Source organism: Leptinotarsa decemlineata, unplaced genomic scaffold (assembly GCF_025532065.1).
Source record: "Leptinotarsa decemlineata unplaced genomic scaffold, Ldec_3_MD MMD2_tig00000157_RagTag_RagTag, whole genome shotgun sequence".
Lineage (NCBI taxonomy): Eukaryota > Metazoa > Arthropoda > Insecta > Coleoptera > Chrysomelidae > Leptinotarsa > Leptinotarsa decemlineata.
The window spans coordinates 2,239,841-2,263,584 of NW_027412543.1; the positions used below are offsets into that span (position 1 = coordinate 2,239,841).

At 36.7% G+C, this 23,744-nt stretch overlaps 1 long non-coding RNA gene across 1 annotated transcript in view; it reads left to right on the forward strand.

The window, feature by feature from the left end:
- LOC141481329 (uncharacterized) overlaps positions 1–23,744 on the forward strand; it is a 198,283-nt gene that overhangs the window by 161,625 nt on the left and 12,914 nt on the right. Inside the window, exon 2 of the long non-coding RNA XR_012464895.1 lies at positions 5,109–5,175. This is a non-coding gene — a long non-coding RNA (uncharacterized lncRNA). The remainder of the gene's footprint in view (positions 1–5,108; positions 5,176–23,744) is intronic.

A 23,744-nucleotide genomic window follows, 5' to 3' on the forward strand; every position in this document is an offset into this window, starting at 1 on the left:
ACTTCGACCTGCGGTATGGGCGAAATATTGACACTATTTTTCCGTACTCAATACAGAAGTGACTATAAAGCCTTTTTACATATTAGCCTGGAGAAAGTTTGGAAGACGTCATAGCCTCTGCACTAGAATGTCCAGTTTGCTTGACGCGACGGTCATCAGATTTGTTTTGGATGTTATTTCCAAACGAGAGTTCGTGATGTATATAGAGGTCAAACTTTGAAACAAATATTCGAGATACTAGAAGTACCTTGCAAAAATGCTAGCAACGGCTATCATATCCGACAAAAAGGTCGATCCATAGTATCTCACGGAATATTGTGCATATTTGCATATTTCTCAAATAAATATATTCGAGTTATAGTACCACCTTTGAAATCAACATCCATCTTCTGGAATATAACTTGAAATTGAAGCAACTACGATCAAACAAGTCAAAAAGTCTAACAAACGGCTTGCCAACAAACCGTCGATAGTAACAGCACAGAAAGGCCACTGGATGTTGTGAGATTGTATTGTGAATATTGATATGATCAAATATAGAATGAAAGAGAAAGTGAAGTATCACTTATTTATTATAGTCTAAGTTCTTTCATGCAGAAAAAAATTCTGTATTCGATTTCACTGAAAACATTCAATACTATTCCCAAGACAAAAGTCGTTTGAAGGCGATAACGCGATAACTCATCTGGACAAAAATAACGTCAAGATGTATGTATTCCATATATTTCAGACGATGTTCATTCACTTTAACAGTTGTACAAAAAATGTTGTCTGTATTTCGTCTATAAAATTCATGTTTTCATGCCACATTCGAGAGTATTTTTGGCTTCGACCTGCGGTCTGGGCCAAATATTGACACTCTTCTTCCACACTCAATACAGAATTAACTATAAAGACTTTTTACATATTCGCCTGGAGAACGTATGGAAGACGTCATAGCCTCTGCATTAGAATGTCCAGTTTGCTTGACAAAACGGTCATCAGATTTGTTTTGGATGTTTCTCCCGAACGAGAGATTGTGCTGTATGTAGAAGTCCAACTTTGGAACAAATTTTCGAGATACTAGAAGTACCTTGCAAAAATGCTAGCAACGACTATCAAATCCGCCAAAAAGATCGATCCATAGTATCTCACGAAATATTATGCAAATTATCATATTTCACAGATATATCTATTCGGATATTACTACAACGGATGGAATCAACATCCATCTTCTTGAATATAACTTGGAAATGGAGAAAATACGATCAAACAAGTCAAAATTCCAACACGCGGCTTGCCATCAAACCGCCTATAGTAGCAACACAGAAAGACCACTGGATATTGTGGAATTGTATTGAGCGCATTGATATCATCAAATATATGATGAATGAAGAAAAGAAGTATTACTTACTCATTTTGGGCTGAGTTCTTTCAGACAGGGAAAATTTCTGTAGTCAATTTTACTGAAAACATTGAATACTATTTTCAAGACTACAGTCGTTCAGAAGCGATAACGTGATAACTTATTAGGACAAAAACTACGTCAAGATGTATGTATTCAATATATTTTTCAGACGATGTAAATTCACAATAACAGTCGTAAAAAAAATGTTGTTTGTATTTCGTGTATAAAATTCGTGTTTTCATGCCACATTCGGGAGTATTTTGGACTTCGACCTGCGGTATGGGCCAAATATTGACATTTTTTTTCCGCACTCAATACAGAAATAACTATAAAGACTTTTTACATATTCGCCTGGAGAACGTTTGGAAGACGTCATGGCCTCTACATTAGAATGTCCAGTTCGCTTGACAAAACGATTATCAGATTTGTTTCGGATGTTTCTCCCGAACAAGGGATTGTCCTGTATGTAAAGGCTCAACTTTTGGGACAAATATTCGAGATACTAGAAGTACCTTGCAAAAATGCTAGCAACGGCTATCAAACTCGCAGAAAAGGTCGATCCATAGTATCTCACGAAATATTGTGCAAATTCACATAGTTCTCAGATATATCTTTTCGGGTAATACTACCACCAATGAAATTAACATCCATCTTCTTGAATACAACTTGAAATTGGAGCAACTACGATCAAACAAGTCGAAAAGTCTAACACGCGACTTGCCAACAAAACGTCTATAGTAAAAACACAGAAAGACCACTGGATGTTGTGAAATGGTATTTCAAGTATTGATATCATCGAATATGAAAAAGAGAAGTATCACTTAGTTATTTTGGGTTAAGTTCTTTCAGACAGGAAAAATTTCTGTATTCGATTTTACTGAAAATATTAAATACTATTTTCGAAACAACAGCCGTTTGAAAGCGATAACGCGATAACTCATCGAGACAAAAACTACGTCAAGATGTATGTTTTCAATATATTTCAGACTATGTAAATTCACTTTAACAGTTGTTCAAAAAATGTTGCTTGTATTTCGTGTATTAAATTTGTGGTTTCATGCCACATTCGAGAGAATTTTTGGCTTCGACTTGCGGTCTGGGCCAAATATTGACACTCTATCTTGGCACTCAATACAGAAATGACTATAAAGACTTTTTACATATTCCTATTCGCCAGGACAACGTTTGGAAGACGTCATAGCCTCTACATTAGAATGTCCAGTTTGCTCGACAAAACGGTTATCAGATTTGGTTTGGATGTTTCTTCCGAACGAGAGATTGTCCAGTATGTAGAGGCCCAACTTTTGGGACTAATATTCGAAATACTAGAAGTACCTTGCAAAAATGCTAGCAACGGCTATCAAATCCGTCAAAAAGGTCGATCCATGGTATCTCACGGAATATTGTGCAGAAATGCATATTTCTCAGATATATCTATTCGGGTTATACTACCACCATTGAAATCAATATCCATCTTCCTGAATATAACTTGAAATTGGAGCAACTACGATCAAACGAGTCAAAAAGTCTAACACGCGGCTTGCCAACAAACCGCCTACAGTAACAACACAGAAAGACCACTGGATGTTGTGGAATTGTATTGAAGCATTGAAATTATCAAATATAGGATGAATGAAAGAAGTATTACTTAGTCATTTTGGGCTAAGTTCTTTCAGACAGGAAAAATTTCTGTAATCGATTTTACTGAAAACATTGAATACTATTTTCAAAACAACAGTCGTTCAGAAGCGATAACGTGATAACTTATTGGGACAAAAACTACGTCAAGATGTATGTATTCAATTCATTTCATACGATGTGAATTCACTTTAACAGTTGTACAAAAAATGTTGTTTGTATTTCGTCTATAAAATTCATGTTTTCATGCCACATTCGAGAGTATTTTTGGCTTCGACCTGCGCTCTGGGCCAAATATTGACACTCTTTTTCCGCACTCAATACAGAAATAACTATAAAGACTTTTTACATATTCGCCTGGAGAACGTTTGGAAGACGTCATAGCCTCTGCACTAGAATGTCCAGTTTGCTTGACACAACGGTCATCTGATTTGTTTTGGATGTTCCTTTCGAACGAGAGATTCTCCTGTATGTAGAGGCCCAACTTTGGGGACAAATATTCGAGATACTAGAAGTACCTTGTAAAAATGATTGCAAGGGCTAGCAAATTCGCAAAAAAGGTTGATCCATATCCATTGGATGTTGTGAAATTGTATTGTAATTATTGATGTTATCAAGGATAGAGTGAATGAAAAAGAGAAGTTTTACTAAGTTATTTTGGGCTAAGTTTTTTCAGACAGGAAACATTTCTATATTCGATATTTCTGAAAGCATTGAAAACTATTTCAAAGACAACAGTCGTTTAAAAGTGATAACGCGATAACTTAGCGGGACAAAAACTACTTCAAGATGTATGTATTCAATATATTTCAGACGATGTTAATTCACTTCAATGGTTGTACAGAAAATATTGTTTGTATTTCGTGTATAAAATTCGTGTTTTCATGCCACATTCGAGAGAATTTTTGGCTTCGACCTACGGTGTGGACCGAATATTGACACACCTCTTTTATGCACGCAATACAGTAATAACTATTGAGACTTTTTACATATCCGCCTGGAGAACGTTTTAAAGACGTCATAGCCTCTGCACTAGAATGTCCAGTTTGCTTGACTCAACGGCCATCAGATTTGTTTTGGATGTTTCTCCCGAACGAGAAATCTCTCGTTCGGGAGAAACTCTACATACAAGACAATCGTCTTGTATGTAGAGGCCCAACTTTTGGGACAAATATTCGAGATACTGGAAAGACCTTGCGAAAATGCTAACAACGGCTATCAAATTCGCAAAAAAGATCTATTCGTAGTATCTCACGAAATATTGGGCAAATTTGCCTTCATATCGTGTCCACTGGGAAGGACTGTCGAATGCAGATAGGAAGGTTTTAAATCTGACTCTGTAGATCATTGCAAGAGAAAACATTGCGACATGATCAGTTCGGAATCCGAAAGTAGATGGGAATTGGGATTTCTACAAACAACACCGTCCTCAATTTAATCTCCTGTTTGTTCACGGTGTTATATTCAGATATGGCTGAAAGATATATGGAATCTCAAATAAAATCCCGTGAATTACATAGAAGATGAGAACAACGTGACATCATACACCTCCGATCTGAAGATCGTCAATCCCGAATGTGATAATGGATGTATAGTATTTGGAGGCGTATGTTCTCCTGTAAGAAATTTCGGTGACATATCGGAGTCTACTTTTTATGTAGTTCTAACTAAAAAAAAATTTCAGATGTTTGTGGTAGGTATGGTAATCTCAGCTATGTTATAAAAATCAATGAATGTGTTTGAATATTCCATTTATTTCTATGAGATTATTTTTATCGTACCTATTGGAGGATTTTTTTCAATTCAGATGATTCATGTGACATCCTGTATATAGTTTATTAGTGTAGCACTCTGAACATAGTACTTTTCCATATATCATCTACGTACCGATGAGCAGTATGTCTAGGTGAGCGACAGAATAAAGAACGGAAAATAAGCTGTTTTATTATTTTAGTTCAATGCATCACACTTCTTTTCTAACATAATTAGGTTTTTGAATTATTCAAATGATAATAGTTTTCGTGAATTATCTCACCACCTAGGACAATCGCGCTTATCTAGCAGTACCACCATCCTGTTTCAGATGCTGACAAGACAGGCAGACTCCTTATGGTGGGCAAGAAAGCGGTTACCAAAATCTTGCTTTCATTGTGAGTACTCCGATTTTATGTCGCTTGATAATATTTTTCATTAATTGTCTTCAGCTGACTCACACAATTCAATTTCCAACACAAATCCAAGAACCAATCGAATTTTTGTAAACCCCTTTTCTAATCGAACTAATTTCATTTCTCAATCAATTCCAATCAATAGTGATGATACATTTTATAACCAAAACTCAGAATTGAATATTTCAAACTCTTCAGAAATGGCAAATGTTCTCAAACCCGAATATTCAAATTGCGTTCCACAATTCGATGGAAACCCAAATGAACTTAAGTACTTGTGATAGCTTGACTATCTTCTTTCCAAAATACATATCTATTGAACAGTTTGGTAATTAAACTAATAGGGAATGCTAAACTAGTAGTTAATATTCAAAATGTCACAATTCGGAATATTTTAAAAGACACACTGTATAGAAATTTTGCGGATTAATGCGATGATGCGTTGATCTTAAAATAATCAATTCCATACATTGAAAAATTTCCCTTCACAGCCTTTAAATATTCAACCAAGAATTAATATTGCACAACAAATATTTTTCCGAAATTTTCAAGTTTTTGAACAACCCACTAATAACCAGAACGTTTTCAAGCTCAATCTCAATCGAAATCTTCCCAGTCAAACACCTATGACTGTTTCAACAAGGCAAACGTTCAACATAAATCAACCAGGTCCCTCATTTCCTAGTACACCTCAACAAAGGTACTTTATCTCAGAGGAACTTTTCAATACAGAAACGAATGATGTCGAATATTATTCACAAAATTCTGAAGTTGAAAGCCAGGGTCAGTATAAAAATTTCGAAAATACCCAATATAATCCCGATGAAAATATTCAATGAATAAGTCAACACACCAATTAAACGAAGAACCAGTGATAATATCTTCAAATTCAAGTAATTTTAGTGAATTACCCTTTATAACTTTACTAAAATATAATTTGAAATTTTCAGTCGATACAGGTCCGACCAAATCTTTTATTGATCCAAATCTATCTTATTATCTATACCCCGATAGAATCTAAAATGATCCATTCATAGTGTCAGCAGTATTTCAAAAGTCCTGTCATAAACATAGTGCTCTTATTCCCATTTCAAAGGCATTTGATGTTTCTGGAAACCTGAAACTTGAAACTACTACTGATATTAGAACCGACCATTTGAATGTCGAAGAAAAATCAATGATAGAAAAATTATGTTTGGAATTTTTCGATATTTTTCACCATGAGGATGAACTGCTTACTTTTACGAATAAAACTAAAAATCGTGTAATGTCTTTACACGACTGACGAAATACCCGTTTATATTAAGACATACCCCTTCATTCACAAAGAAGAAGTCCAAACACAAATTCAAAAAATGTTAGATCAAAAAATTATAAGGCCTAGTTGTGGATTACTGGAATATTAATGAAAAAACAATTGATGATAAATATCCCTTTCCGAATATAACCGATTCATCAGATAAACTAGGTAGATGCCAATATTTTTTGACTCTAGATCTTGCCAGCGGATTTCACCAAATTGAAATGCGTGAGGAAGACATCGAAAAAACAGCATTCAATACCGAAAATGGGCATTACGAGTTCCCAAGAATGCTCCCGCGACTTTTGAACGAGTGATAGAGAATCTCCTTAGAGGTATTCAAAACAGAAAATGCTGAGTTCATTCAGATGACATATCTCTCTGAGAGCATATCGAAAGGTTGAGAGCAGTTTTCCAAAGACTCAGAGAGTCAAACTTCAAAATGCAACTTGATAAGTCAGAATTTTTATGAAAAGCAGTGGCTTATCTTGGCCATATTTTTACTCCAAACGATGTCAAACCAAATCCGAATAAAATTAAATCAATCGAGAACTTCCCTATTCCAAAAACAACTAAACAAACTGAAGGATTCTTAGGACTGTTATGATATTATAGACGATTCATTAATAACTTTGCAAAATTAACGGAACCACTCAAAAAAAGCTTGAAGAGGGGTGCACAGATCATCAACGACGAAGAATTCCGATCGTGTTTCGAAACTTGTCAAAATTCACTAATTAATGAACCAATCCTTCAGTACCATATTTTACTAAACCGTTCAATTCAACAACGGACGCCTCAACCGTAGCCTTGGAAGCGGTCTTGAATCAAGGACCTATTGGAAAATACCCTCCGGTAGCATATGTTTCAAGGACTCTAAACGACTCCAAATCAAATTACAGCACGATAGAAAAAAAACTTTTGGTTAGTGTCTGGGTAACCAAATATTTTCGTCCTTACCTTTTTGGCAGGAAATTCAATATAGTCACGGATCATAAACCACTCCAATGGCTATTTTCAACGAAAGAACACAGTTCTAAATTGCTAAGATGGCAAATTAAACTTGAAGAATATGAATATAATATAATTTACAAAAAAAAGACGTTCATTACGAATGCTGATGCACTTTCACGCATTGAACACAAAAGAGTCAAATATTTTTTGGGAAGAACTAGATCGAAGAGTCCGAACGTCTAGCCGGTCCATCTATTACTTTAGATAACCAAAATAGTGTTAACCCTAACTGAAATACCCCAGACTACCAACCATCTTCGGATATATTAGAAATACGTAAACATTTTTAAGATAATACTTCTATGGTAGTTAATGCCGACATAGAAACTACTCAAACTCCTGAAAAACATGAACTAAACCCAAGTGAAGAAATTGATGACGTTACCGTACACACTTATACCAAGAAAAATCCAATTGTTGAAATACCCATTCCAGAAACCCCAGTAAATTTTGGTCAAAATCAAATTATTTTCCAATTAGTTCTTCATTCACCATCCCAACCAAAAATAACAATCTTATTTGAGAAGAAACAGAGAAAAACTGTTCAGCTTCCTTTAAATAACTTTGAAAGAGACGTAATCTATTTCGTAAAAGAATATATCGCACCTAACATACCTTATCATCTTTACTTCGGAAATGCATATAACTATGAACGATTTTGTGAAATAATTAGACAAAATTTCAATTGACCTTCAATAAAATTTAAGAGATGTGAAAGCAAACTAATCGATGTCACAGATAAAAAAAAGCTTTAGAACTGATACAGACATATAACGAAGGTAAAAGTAATCATAGAGGTATTGACGACACCGAACAGAAACTCAAAACCCTTTATTATTGACCCAATATGGAATATTTCATCCAAACCTTCATTAACGAGTGTGAAATTTGTTAACGAAGTATATACGAAAGACATTCTATCAAAATAAAAATTAATATAACTCGACAGCCACCAAACCATTCGAAATTATCCACATTGACTTTCATACTTTAGGTATTTCTTACCATTATAGACAGTTTTTCAAAATACGCGCAAGTATTTCATTTCCCTTTTCATTGCCTACCGATATAGCTGACAAACCAAATATTATTTTCACATCATGGCGTACCTATTCAAATTATAGTTGACAATGGATCTGAATTTGAAAACACAGTCATTGAAGCTCAAACTACACAAAGTAAATGTACACTTCTGCTCTCCCAATCATCCCTAATCAAACAGACAAATTGAAAGACTCCACTCTACTCTCATTGAACACATTAGAATTCTCAATAGTAGAGGATTTCTCAAAACACCGCCTCAAACGAAAATGGTTAACGCTATACTTGCATATAATCACTCAATATATTCTGTAATAAAATTAAAACAAATCTATCTAGTTAATGGACACATCACCAATGAAAATCCATGATCACCGAGAAAAAACTAAATTACTCTTCGCGGAAGTGAACATAAGAATATTGAATCGGAAAAAAAGGTTATTTCAAAATCTAATGAAACGCGCGAAAACCCAGAAATGTTCGAATCTAATTCTAAAATCAATGTGAAAAAACACTCGAGACAAAAACACGCTAACAAATTTGAAAAACCGACCACTATCACAAAAGTAGACGAAGCTATTAAGACAGTTTCTACAGAAAATCATGAAAAAGTACACATGGACAATTTGAATAGACCAAGAAAGTAGTGCTATGATTTTAATAAATAGTACATTTAATTTCTTTTCAGAATACCTTTGGAATTCGGACTTCAAGACAGAATAACATTGAAATACCTGGAAAACAATCGTGGTATGATCCCTATAAAATTGGGCACTGCGAGAATTCAACAGTACTAACACATTCGGAGACATTACTATGACCTGAATCCATTCATAACTGAAATCCAAAAACTGAACGACCAATAAGGACAAACTTTAGAAGCACTCAGTATAAACAAAAACAATATTTCCTCAGCTGAAACAGAAAATTAGATCAAAATTTTTACTTTGGAAAAGACTAGACTGAATCCAAATTGCAAGAAATAATCACAAATCCCAGGCAAATCAAAAGAGTATTGATTAATGGTATTGGTTCGATAATTTGATGAATTACAGGTAACCTTGATGCAGAAGACGTGAAGCGGTACGAAAAACTTATTAGTGAACTCCAAAACAACCAAAACGAATTGGCTTCTAGTGTTGTGAAACAAAATTCACTTTCAATCAATCTGATCAATAAATTCAATCAAACTGTTCAATGTTTGTTTGAAGGTGATTGACAATGTTTCATGATGAATTTCACTAGTTCGGACTTCCATTGTCCACTATATAAAATGACTTGAAATCCCTGAAACAACTAAAAAAGAAGAATAGAAAATGAATAGCTGAAAATAACAATTATATTAACCAAAATAAACCTGAAATGAAATAATAGTGAAATAAAATACAAGTAAAAATAGAACAATTGAATAAATTGAAATGAAGAAATGAAAAAAGAAAATAAAAATAAAAAGTGGAGAGATTCCAAGTCACGTTAGTTCACGACGTTTCGATTGTTAGTATCTACAATCGTCTTCGGGTGATGACTGGACTGATTCCTCCGAGAGATGCCTATTTATAGGTCGTTCGAGTACTTCTACTTATCCCCGCTTTCCATTTTCCGCTTCACTGGTTCCGTGGGAGATGACCGTTTTGGCGGGAGTTGGCCATTTTTGCTTGATGATGGGTTTCCATATGTTGCATACGCTGGCTTGGCTGAATACGTTGTTGGACATCATGTATGCGGCTTCCTTGAATTTTCTCCTGAACCAATGTTCCTCTCTGTGCAAGATCTCAGCTTGGGACCACTCGATGTTGTGTTGATGAGCCCAAACATGGTCTGCTATTCCTGATTTGCTGGCTTCCCCTCGTTGTGTGTGTTTCTTGTGCTCGGCAATGCGAACATTCAATGGCCTCTTAGTTTCACCAATATAGGATTTTCCGCACTCACAGGGTATCCGGTAAATCCAATTCTTAGAATCGCTGCTACGGATAGTGTTACCGGATCTGAAGCAGGTTCTGATGTTGTACTTGGAACCAATTCTTCTTATCCTCTCCGATAATCCTATGATGTAGGGAAGTGCAAGCACTACTTGTGACGAAAACCCACTCATATGGGACAGTATCTGAACCACGAATCCAACAACCATCAATCGACTAAAAGAGGAATCATCAAGACTCTATTAGACCGTGCTTTTGGGCTCTGTAATACGAAGGAAGGTCTCGAGAAGGAACTAGACATCATCAAAAATTATCTTCAATGGAATGGGTACTCCAAAGCGATGGTAGAAAAGACTTTGGCTACAAGACAGCAGGAGCTTCGCAAGGAAGAGAAGCCGTCACAACACAATTCACAATGAAAAATTTCTTCAAGAAATAATAGTTCATATTGCTGCCATATTTCAAACAGAGAGTTATGAAGAAACTAAAGCATATGTTCAAGATATACTAAACCAAACGATTGATATGTTCGGAATAGTCAAATCTGCCTAAAAGGAGATTGAAAATTCGATAGCATTCGCAAAACTCAACATTATGCATCCAAGCATAGTGAAACCCCCAGACTCATACGTCGAACTTCTTAAATCACACAGAAGTGTTCCAAAGAATCAATTCTCTATTTACATTACTTTAGAAAACATCTTGAAATTAGAGAAAATCATGAAAATCGAATGTTTCATTCTAAATGGTAGAATAACCTCTCTTATTCATTTTCTGATCACATATCCATACATTTTCGATTACTATCACTTATATGCAATCCTCACATATAGTCAAAGTCAGTTCAAGGGACTTATACTCGAAAATTCATTTTTACTGAAGAACTCAGAATATTTCACATGTAAAAACGACGATTGTGTCAAAGTCGAACCACAATTCTATGTGTGCAAGAAAATGCCGATTAGAGAAATTTCTGGAAATCTTTGTGAGCTGAAACTCCTGAAGATGGAAGACACTTCCTCATGTAGACAAATCGATGTTAGGATGACTAAGCCAATATCTAACCAACTGGAGGACTCTACCCAAAGGATAGCGACATTTTTAAATGAAACGACAATCCACCTACAGTGTAATGAACAAGAGAAAGTTCAACGAATAATTGGATCCTATTTAGTCGACATTCCAGTAGGCTGCAATATCAAGGCGAATCAAACCGAAATAATCAATGAAGGAAATGTAATCAATAGCAATCAAATAATATTGATTCCCGAATTGAACCAAGATCGAACCCTTCAAGAAGTGTAAATATGAGATTTCAATTGGACGATTTGACGATTTGAAAGAAGTCCAAAACCTGAAAATCAGCTAATTGGTAACAATTCTGAAATCTTCACATATAGTCAGTGGGCATACTTGAATCCTGAATCCTGAAATAACATTCAACCAAGGCGGACTTTACCAGTCACCAAGTATATGGACTTTAGTGATTCACTTAACGATCATATCAATGATAGTTTACTTCTTGTACAGAAAAAAATTACTTCAATGTTGCACCAATAATAAGTCAAGAAGAGAATCAACTGCAAGTAATAAATGGAGGAACCGATCTATCTGTTCAACTACCCGACTGTGCATGATAGTTGAATCTTCGGGGGGAGGATCCATCTCACCACCTAGGACAATCCCGCTGATCTAGCACTACCACCACCGTGTTCCAGATGCTGATAAGCAAAGCCTCGCATCCACAGTCAGTCGGATTTCATTCCTCAAAGTAACAAGACGTATAATTTCATATATTTTGTATTTCTCTATTTTTTGATTTTCAACTTTTGTAACAATGAAATTATTTTTAAAAAGCAAGTTTAGTGCCGTCGATACTTAATTCATGTCAAAACTTGAAGTGAACAGTCCTATTATTGCCAATCATTGCCACGTTACATTTTTCCATTTGTAATTTCATATTGTTTGTGACACAATCTGAACACGAATGAACCTTTTCATTTTCAATTTCATCAATTGTGAATTACAACTTACCCATTATCTAAATTCTTATTTTTATTTTCTGAGATCTGAGATTCTCCCGAGCAATCTTCGGTTGCGCTACCAAACAAATATAAATCGGAATATTGACATTCAAAAGCCATATTATTCGCTTCTGATTATTTTAGTCCGTATCACGGGTGAATATGCAATTAGACGTCAGATAAATCTTCTTCTTTCGTTCATTTAAAGAATTCATTCTCAAACTGTAATATTATTGAGACAGGAAATTCATTTATACCGTGTAGGGTCAAGTTAGAAGTTAAACACAGAGAGATATCTATTTTTATGTCATTCTTAGAATCGGTGGACTTTGTTTATATGTCTATTTTATCAGGTGGGAAAAGAGTTTGAACTTTGAACTGATACCTACTCGGTGTAGAAAGAATGAAATTGTGAAACGGTCTTCTCTGTGCTTGTCTTTCGAATAAGGAGGAAGTAGTGGTGACAAAAATTATATTTGATTTCTGATAGTCATCCGTATGAGTGAATTCCAACTCTTAGAGTATTTATAGGGTGGAAATTGAATGAGTACATTATTGAATATTAGTATGAAGTTGTGAATTGAAACTAACCCTAGAATCGATTGAACCTAAAAGTAAACCTAATATTCAGGTAAAATAGAGAATCAAGCTTAGTGAAGCGTAGTAAAACAAAAATAAAAAAAGAAAGTATGAGAATATTATACCAACTGTATGTTATAAAAACTTTTGAAAGGACGAAACCACAATCGGTTGAGATAAGCAGCATGGAATATGAGAATTGAAGAAGAACGTTGAAGAAGTGTCTGGGGTAGCTGCTGGAGACTGCCGGAATCACCAGGAATCACCAGGATCAGAGAAGTCGGAGTGGGAGATCACCAGTCATCGGTTTCGATTTTCATTGATGGTTTCAGAAGATATGTTTTCCATCTGAGTTTGTAAATTTTGATGCATTAAACCGTTGGGTGAGATCTTGTATTTTTCAAATATTCTTATCGAGGCCATCATTATACATCCACCGACACTCTGAATTATTTATTCAAGAATCAGTCCCATTTTTTAAAAAAATATTTGATTCTTTACATTTCTGCATTGAAGCGTTTTCATTGTTTCATTGGTAGTCTGGAAGTGTCTCCTATTCCTGTGTAGCAACGTTGATTTATAGTGACAAGTGACGACCTATGCCCTTGCCTCCACATAATCCACAGCTAGGCGTGGCACTTGTCCCGTTATCCTACTCTGGCTTGAGAAAAGAGTAATAGAAAGTTACAAAACTGTCCTGGTAAATGTTCTCAATGACTTCGTTGATGAGTTGTAATCTGTATAGAAATATTTTTTTTTGATAGACGTGTTTTCGGATTTGTCCACACTGGGATGATTCATTCATATATGACAATCCACGTACAAAATTTTTGGCAGAATTTACGACTATGTTAAACGAAAATATAAATTAATTTTTTCAAAATATCATCTATTATATCATCATTACTTATTTTTTAGTGTATCATTTTTTTAGGTTCTGGATTTACAATTTTCCACAAGTTTCCAGATTGTTTTTTATTCCTAATTATTTCATTTTTATAAAAAATGCCTCATTCTGTTTGATTAGTATATTTACGTGATTACGATATTGATTATATTGTTGTCTTGTTTCAGCATCTTCGGAATATGTTTCATGTTCACGATATAGATCATTCCTTCTAATCATTGGAATAACAAGCCCTTAAGTGATCCATTTTTCACGTTAATTTCCTTCTTGATGTATTTTTTTTTATTTTGTGCAATAAAATGCCTGAATATTTCCATGAGCGAAATCACCAATTCGTTAGATTCTACAGTATAAAAATATGTTGTCTAGTTGAATTTTCTTTCAAAGCATTGTAATTGAAATATTTCTTTGTATATTCTGTTTCTGTTTCATTACTTATCAAAATCATAACCAGAATGGTTGCCTTGTGGTCTGTGATGTTTTGAGCCGATTCTAAGCCTACCCCCACCAATATGACGTCATTAACGTCTGGTGGTGGGTGACTTCGAACGATATGTCTGGTGCAGAAGAAAAAATTCAAGAATAGTTCAACCTTGGGTCAGATTATCCTTCATTTTTACTGAGTACAAACTTTCTTGTACAAAGTATACATTGGAATTTGCACGGTAAAGATATCCTTCATTGAAAAATAGATTACATATACGGTAAAGAGTGGGCATAACCCTTCATATGTACTCTGTACAAACTGGTTTGCATAGAGTACCAGCCATCCACTATTCACCAACACGAGAACCACACATCTGCACTCCACGAAGATTGTTATATACAGATACTGACTCACTGATTTACTACTCTCTCACTGATGGTATTCATAAACATATCAAAGAGAGACTATGCTGTAGATAACAAATTCCATAAGAAAATAAAAATGTTTGAAGTTTGATGAAAGATGAAAACAACGAAAGAATTATGAAAGAGTTTATATGTCTGAAGTCAAAAATGTATGCCATAAAAAAGGCATGAAGAGGATGATAAAAAAAATTTATAACAAAAAAAGATGATAAAAGTATAACGAAAGCCTCTCTTTAAAAAATTAATTTTCAAAATTATTACGATTGTCTATTCCAAAACTTTGAAGTATCAGAAAATCTGATTGATAAACATGAGGTTTCCACAATAAATCAAAGAAAAGTTGCACTAACTCCTTCAGTTGATAAACGAATTTGTAAATTATATAGCAATAGACACATTACCTTGGGGTTACAGAATTTCATTCATTTTTACATTTAATTAACCTACAACTTATGTTTCAACACAAAGGTGATGATGGATTTTCAGGATGAATATTCAGGAGGATAGAATAAGTAGCGGTTCTGATACGAGGAAACAAACACCAGATTTCAATGGTCGTTCATTATTCAAATGTGCACGGTAAAGAGTGGGCATAACCCTTCATGTGTACTCTCTACAAACTCGTTTGCATAGTGTACCAACCATCCACTATTCACCAACACAAACACCACACCTCTGCACTTTTCGAAGATCCAGCCACGAATGAATACACACAGTGCTTTCTGTTAGCTCATCGGTCCCTCCCCCACCGCTATGACATACGAACTAGTTTGCATAGCACCCCACATCAGCCATTCCACTATTCTCCAACATGAGCCTCTCACATCTGCACTCCACGAAGTTCCAATCACGAATGAATGATTTCGCCTTCTGTCAGCGCATCGAGAGTGATCGCCTGTGACGTCGGCTCTACTGGGAATATCGAGACAGAGAGTACGCACGTCTACACTTCGTGAAGTTCCAACGACCACTGACATGCTCGTATAGCCTTCTGTAGGCGCATCGAGTTGGAATTGTTGGTGGGAGGGGTCGCTTCTGACGCTCATCGATTTGGAATGATGGGGAATGTTCGTACCTAACTAGCGATGTGCGCGCAATTGCACAGATTGTGGTGAGAGGTGGCTCGCTATCTACTATATAAGGAATGATTATTTTCATATGAAACCATTCCAAGTGTTAGAGCTCGACCTGCAAAGGTTGAAACCTTAACTAGTGAAGTGAAAGCGTAAGTGAAGTAAAGTGAAGTGAAGTGAAGTGAGTACCTAAACCCAGAGGATTACCTCATAAGTGTCTACCGGCGTGAGGAGTCACTGATTATTATAATCAAACTCTTCCGATAGAGACACCAGAGCCTAATCCAAAAGGCGAAGGTGCAGCTAAACTCCCAGAGACAGCACCTGGAGGTGCTGCTATCGAAGTATCTCCAAGCATAAGGTTGTACAACTCAATACTAATTTACTAAAAAACTATGGCGAGACAAACTCGCCAATCCAAACGTACTGAAATCCCTTTCACCAATCCCTCTCCTTTCTTTTCCGGCTCGTCTCCCGAGCGTGAACCCACTATGACCCCCCTCCAACATCCACACTAGTTCAGCTATCTAATCATAATCTATTCAACATCCGAGAAATCCCCGATGACCTAGCCACTCAAAGGGCACTTTTCAACCTTTTGAATACAAACGAATTCCTCCGTGGACAAATCACGGAGTTGAAAGTAAATTTCAATAAAACTGCCCTTCTCAAAACTTACAATTGCTCAAAATCTGCGGAGCAACTCCAAAAGCTACTACGTGACCGCACTGGTCACGTTGCTTTCAAAGTGGTCGATTTAAGACCAAGAAGCCCTCAATCTACGGTCCTAAAGAACCGCACCTATCATTTGTGATTAGGGGTGTACACCTCGACTTTTCAATCGAAGAAATAAGTGGCTTCCTAGAAGCCGCCAAAATTGAAGTAATCAAACTCTGGAGGATAACCTCCAAAAAAACTTCAAAACCTACCCCCCTTATTCGCATCATCACCGTGAATAAGGACCAATACACCAAATGTTTGACTCACGGAGTCAACATATACGGCCGAACACATGAATGCGAGGCCTCGAACTCAAATCCTCTTCCCCCCATACCCAAATACTGTAGTATTTGCAGTCAAAATGGACATTCGGCAACCTCATCAAAAATAAACTCAAACTATATAGAACTTTCGTCCGTACCAGGGATCCTGTCCTTAAAACCGAGTGGAACCGTCTTAACGCTCGTATACGCCTCCTCATCAACCAATTCACCCAGAAAAGGTGGATTGAGGAGACTTAAAAACTAGACTACCGAGATGGAATGGCTTTCTGGAACAACTTTAAAATCCTAACAGGACAAAAATGGAAAACCGACAGTCACCTAGTGATTGACGGTAACATCATTTCCACCCCTCCCGACAAAGCCGAAGCCTTCCGTGAAAATCTCGAAAACACCTTCCGTCTTCCTAAAGACCCACATTTCGACAACCTATTTCTTAACCACATTCATCAACAGGTGCCAGCGCAGCTGGGCAGAGGCACCCAGGTCAAATCCCCCTCAACGCCAACTGTCCCTTAAGATCCCCATTCAGCGAGAAAGACATCCTCAATACCATCCACAGTGGTAGAAATACCGCTCCTGGACCAGACTCGGTTAACCGCCGTGTTCTGAAAAACCTCCCCGTCTCAGCAATCACATTCATCAAACACATCCTAGATGCGTGTCTCGCACACGCCTACTTCCCAAACGCCTGGAAACAGCCTAACACAATTCTAATCCCTAAACCCCACAAGAATCCTACTAATCCCGACTCCTATAGACCCATCAGCTTGCTTAGCTGCCTTGCAAAACGGCTGGAACGATTGATGACTAACCGTTCGAACGACTTCCTCACACTCCACAACATTATCCCTCCCTATCAACATGGTTTCAGAAGCGAACATTCTACCCAGAACGCACTAGTCGAACTACACACCCACATATCCCAAAATATCAACGCATCCTTCTGCACCATTGCAATCTCCTTAGACATTTAAAAGGCTTTCGACAAGGTCTGGCACGCGGGCCTGATCTGGAAGATTATCCAAATCAATCTGCCTCATCATTTTATCCGACTAGTAGCCTCCTACTTATCCAACCGACATATCCGCGTCAAAGTCGGCGAAGCCTTATCCACCCCTTTCTCCCCAAAAGCCGGAGTCCCCCAGGGATCAGTCCTCGCCCCTTCCCTATTCCTTATCTATGCACATTATGTTCCCACAACCCAAAAAATCCTTCAATACGCCGATGATACCATCCTATACTCCTCCGCCCCCAACACCCGCCGCTTGCAAATTCAAGCCCAAAATATTATCGACCATTTCGAGCAGTGGTGCAACAAATGGCGTATCAAAATCAACCCCACAAAAACCCAAACAATCCTCTTCCGACATCCTAACACCTCTACCCGTCCCAAACTAAACCCGGACAACTTAAATCTCAGACTTTTGGGGGAAAACCTCATACTCCAGGACTCGGTTTCCTACTTGGGGGTCACCTTCACGAGGACCCTCAACTGGGAAATCGACCTGAGAGAGACACTGGACAGACTCCGGAAGAGAGCTAACCTACTAAAGGCTCTGAGAGGAAAGCTTGGGAGATGCGACTGTAGAACTCTGCTTCATACCTATAAAACCTTTATAAGACCACTCTTCGACTACAAAGCAATGATATACTGTACGCTTCCTCCGAGACTGTCCCACCGCATCCTTACGACCGAGAGAAGAATCCTACGCAACATACACAACCTGCACTACCGATACCCTTCCCTAGACCTATACAACCTCATAAATACTACACCAATCAACCAAAGATTTCTGGAACTCCAAGGACGATATGCGACCAGAACGATGAGCAGCAACAACACCGATGCCATCGACACGCTCACATCGCCATGGATCCACCGTGGAGGATCCTGAAGGAAACCCAGGAAAAAGCTCCCCTTTCCCCCAGCCAGACTCCTGGGAGCAATGGAAGACCCACCGGAGCCGATCCAGGACATCCTAGAGGATTTCCCACTGGGATACAGATAGCGGATACCTGATAGCAGCGTCCTGGAAAGAACCGAAATCCTAACACACACAACCCCGGCCCAAAAAACCAGTACTGAGTCCCAATATCTGGATCACTGACCACCGCAACGAACCCGGACTACCACATGGATCAACCTAAAAACACTGAAGAAAACTGGAACACAAAAACAACACAACACAAACACCAACATAAAATACAACACACACACACAACCCACTCACCCTGAAGAGGCATAAACCTATAGCAGGGTCCTACACAAACACACACACACAAAAGATTGTAAAAACCTGAAAAAATTTGTAATAAACGATTTTCATTCATTCATTCATATGAAATCATCAGAAGAAGATATCTGCATCAGTTAGAACATGAGATAAGTCGACGAAATGAGCGACCATGTGAAGGTTCTCCAGGAGCGGATCAATAAGGGGGTTGACGACGTGGCGACATAACCTTCATTTATTTCCTTCCCTCAGATCCTTTTTTTCATCAAGTACACGTGAGTTCATTGGTGTATACAGGGCACTGCGTGGTTGGGGCAGTGTCCACTTCCCTCCTTCTTTTCACTCCTGAAAAAAATATCAATTGAGACACAGCTTGTGAACACTTCATTCCACTTCATCCCCACTCCCTCTCAAGCAGATTCCACCAGCGAGCCATAAGCATTTTTGGAGCCCAGAAGGTCACCTGGCAACTGGACCGTCGGAGAAGATGTACATTTCATCACAGAGCCTCATCTCCACGAGCAGCCCGTAGGATGGTCTGATACGAGACTGCAGGTGCTGCACGATACCGGCACCGAAGAGGAGGACGTCTTCGAATACGAGTTCCCGGATCCCGCAACGCGGATACTGAATCGGATGCTAACCTGTATTATGGCCTGTGGAATGATGACGAGGTGGACTATGATGGGCCATCAGTGGGACCTATTTCCTAGGGAGACGGATGATGATGATTCCGACGATGAAGACGATGAATGTTTTTCTTGAAAATATTCGTGAAAATTTTGAAATTCAAGCAAATACCTTGGTTGAAAAACTTATATTGATTCAAATACGATGTTGAGAAAAAAGAGTAAAAATTAATTCGAAAAGAATTTCTTCAAGCTAATGAATGAAATGTATTCGGAAAAATAATCGAGAATTGCCGTAAATATAAAGAAGTTTAGTTATGTACCAAAAGGGAGGGGAGATATGGAGCAGAAAGCTAGATAACCATTTTTGACAATGACATAGTAGTGATTGAAATGAACAGAGTTAATATAAAATTCAATGAATCATTTATGTAGGTTTCAGCGTTTTAGAAATTTCAAAGACCATTTTGTATGACTTCAATTATGATTAAATCAAACGTAAATTTGATGAAAAAGCAGAACTGTTATATACAGATACTGACTCACTGATTTACTACTTTTTCACTGATGTTATTTATAAACATATCAAAGAGTGGCTATGCTGTAGATAGCAAATTAAAATGTTTTAGGTTTGATGAAAGATGAAAAAAACGAAAGAATTATGAAAGGGTTCATATGACTAAAGTCAAAAATGCATGCCATAAAAAAGGCATGAAGAGGATGATAAAAAAAAATATATAACAAAAAAAGATGATAAAAGTATAACGAAAGCCCCTCTTCAAAAAATAAATTTTCAAAATTATTACGATTGTCTATTCAAAAACTTTGAAGTATCAGAAAATCTGATTAAAAAACATGGAATTTCCACAATAAATCAAAGAAAAGTTGCACTAACTTCTTCAGATGATAAACGAATTTATAAATTATATATCAACAGACACATTACCTTGGGATTACAAAATTTCATCCACATGTATTTATTTTCACATTCAAATAACCTACAACTCATGTTTCAACACAAGGGTGATGATGGATTTTCAGGATGAATATTCAGGAGAATAGAATAAGTAGCAGTTCTGATACGAGAAAACAAACATCAGATCTCAATGGTCGTTCATTATTCAAGTGTGTTCAATGTAAACGTTAGTTAATGAGATGAGTATTACACCGTATAATATTCGTTCCCCATGTCATTAACGTGAGGATCGAGCGACAAAGAACGAGTACGTTTTGTAAGGGACATTGTTATAAATTTATCATTGTTATCTGATTACACCCTGTATATCGTTTTCAGTTGACATTTGTTAGTAGTGATCAAGGTTGATGTGAAAATATAAGTTTTTGTTGAAAAAAAAAAGTTTTTGAAAGACGTCTGAAAGAATATAAAATTTCTTTCTTCGACCCGGAATAAATAATAATTTGCAGGTAATTTAAAAACATATGGTCCTTCGAGCCGGATTAAATAATAATTTGCAGGTAATTCAAAAACATATGGTTCTTCGAGATATGCAAAGAAAAACACAATGGATAGCATGAATGCAAGCAAATCTGTTCAAAACCTGAGGTACAGTTGAAAGAAATGAAAGAGAAGCTAGAGGCTAAATCTGAAGTAGTCGTGACAGCAGTTGAAGGTCAAGGAGCATTCAGAAAATCTCCCTCCAATCTAAGAGGAAGCAGTAGGAGTAGTCAAGCTTCAAGACTGAAGAAATTGGAAATCGAAACGGCAATGAAGAAGAAAACATTAGAAAAAGAGCTTATAGATCTAGAACTATCCCTGAAAATAGCGGAAATTGAAGAGAATAGTGATGAACGTGAGTTAATGTCAATTCATCAGTCCCAAAAACCTAACGTGGAAGATTGGATCGACGGTAAAACTCCATGGACAAACAGGCATGACGGTGAGGATAAGCATTCGATATTTATGGTAAAAGAAGATGAATTGGAAAGAGATTATCATTCTAAAAATGGTCCGGAAAAGTATTCTTCCCCTTTCTTTCATAAAAATATGTATCAAATGACTCTTCCTCAGATGACAAAAATATTAACAAGGCAATCTCTGCCACGAGAACTTCCCATTTTTGACGGAAATCCAAGTGAATGGCCCAATTTTATTTATCATTATAATAATTCTAACGCTATTTGTGGATTTTCAAACGAGGAAAATCAATCTAGACTACAGAAATGCCTAAAAGGAAATGCCAAAAAAATTGTTCAATCCCTTTTAATAATGCCACAAAATGTTGACAAAGTTATTGATTTACTGAAAAATCGTTTTGGTTGACCAGATCATATAATAATGTTTTTAGAGAAAATAAAGAAATTTCCACCCGTGAGAGAAGAAAAGCTTGAGTTATTCATAGAGTTTTGTGATGAAATCAAAAATTTTGTAGCTACTATAGAGTCGCTCAATGAGGAAGAACATTCACATAATTCAATTCTAGTTAATGAAATAATGAGTAAATTACCAACCTCATATCAGCTTTCATGGGAAAAACACCTTTCTAAGTTAGTAAAACCACGATTCAAACTAGTAGAATTAGGAAAGTGGTTTGATGAAAAGGCAAATGCGGCTAGTCAAATTCAAATTCCAAAATATGACATTCAGGAAAATACGTCAAAATCAAAATATGTCAAAAAAGGAGTTACTTTAGCAACGAGCAAAAAATCTTGTATTTGCTGTAAGAAAAATGTGCATCATCTTACAGAGTGTTCTGAATTCAAGTCAACGCCAGTAGATGGTAGGTGGTCAATAATAACGGAAAATAAGATATGCTTTTCTTGTTTGAGTTTTTATCATAATCTGAAGCAATGCAGAAAACGAAAGGTATGTGGAGTCCAACAATGTCCAAAGTTTCATCATCAGTTATTACATAAAGACGTTCCTCAGACTATTAATGAAGCCAATAATGTGGTTGACTCTGTCATTGTTGGAACAAATTCTCACGTTATCAATAATAAATCCGTTCTACTGAAAATTTTACCGGTAGCTGTCACTTGTCGAAACAAAACAGCCGAAACTTATGCACTTTTGGATGACGCATCAACAATTTCTTTTATAGATGAAGAATTTGCTAATTATCTTGGTCTTGACGGTCCCACACAAAGTCTTTCTCTACAATGGACTAATGACGATTTGTTTCATCAACAAAATGATTCTAAAGTTATTTCATTTACTATTAGTTCCAAAGACAATGGTTCCAATTTTCAGATGCGCCATGTACGAACAACGAAACTTTCTCTTCCCTCGCAGACAGTAGATTTCGATAAAATCAGGATGAAGTATCCATACATCCAGGACAAGATTTCACCGTTGAAAGATGCTCAACCCAGGATACTCATCGGACATGATAATTGGCCACTTTAGTTAACAGAAAACTCATTTCTGGATCATGGAATGGACCCGCCCTGAGCAAAACATTATTGGGATGGGTAATTCATGGAAATTTGGATGTCTCCAGTAATGAACATATCGTCTGTCATATCAGTACCCACGATCTCCGAAATGAGAAGGATGATTTGGATATTCTACACGAAATGGTTAAAGAAAATTGGAAATTGGGAACTGTTCAAAGTATGTCTGATAAAGTTTTGTCGATTGAAGATAAGAGAGCACAACATATTTTGGACACAACAATGAAACGAAGTGGAGAGAGATTTGAAACAGGACTTCTATGGAAAAAAGATAACATTGTTCTTCCTGACAGCAGAACAAATGCGCTAAAAAGACTGAACTATATTGAACGGAAAATGGATAGAGATGAGAAGTACAGTGAAATATATTGCGAAAAAATTCAAGACATGGAGAAGAAAGGTTATATCAAGAAGTTGACAAAAAAAGAAGCAAATAATGTGAATGAGAAAACATGGTATTTGCCACATTTTGGGGTAACAAATGTGAACAAACCAAATGAATTGAGAATTGTCTTTGATGCTTCAGTCAGAAGTCACGGTGTGAGCCTCAATGATAATCTATTG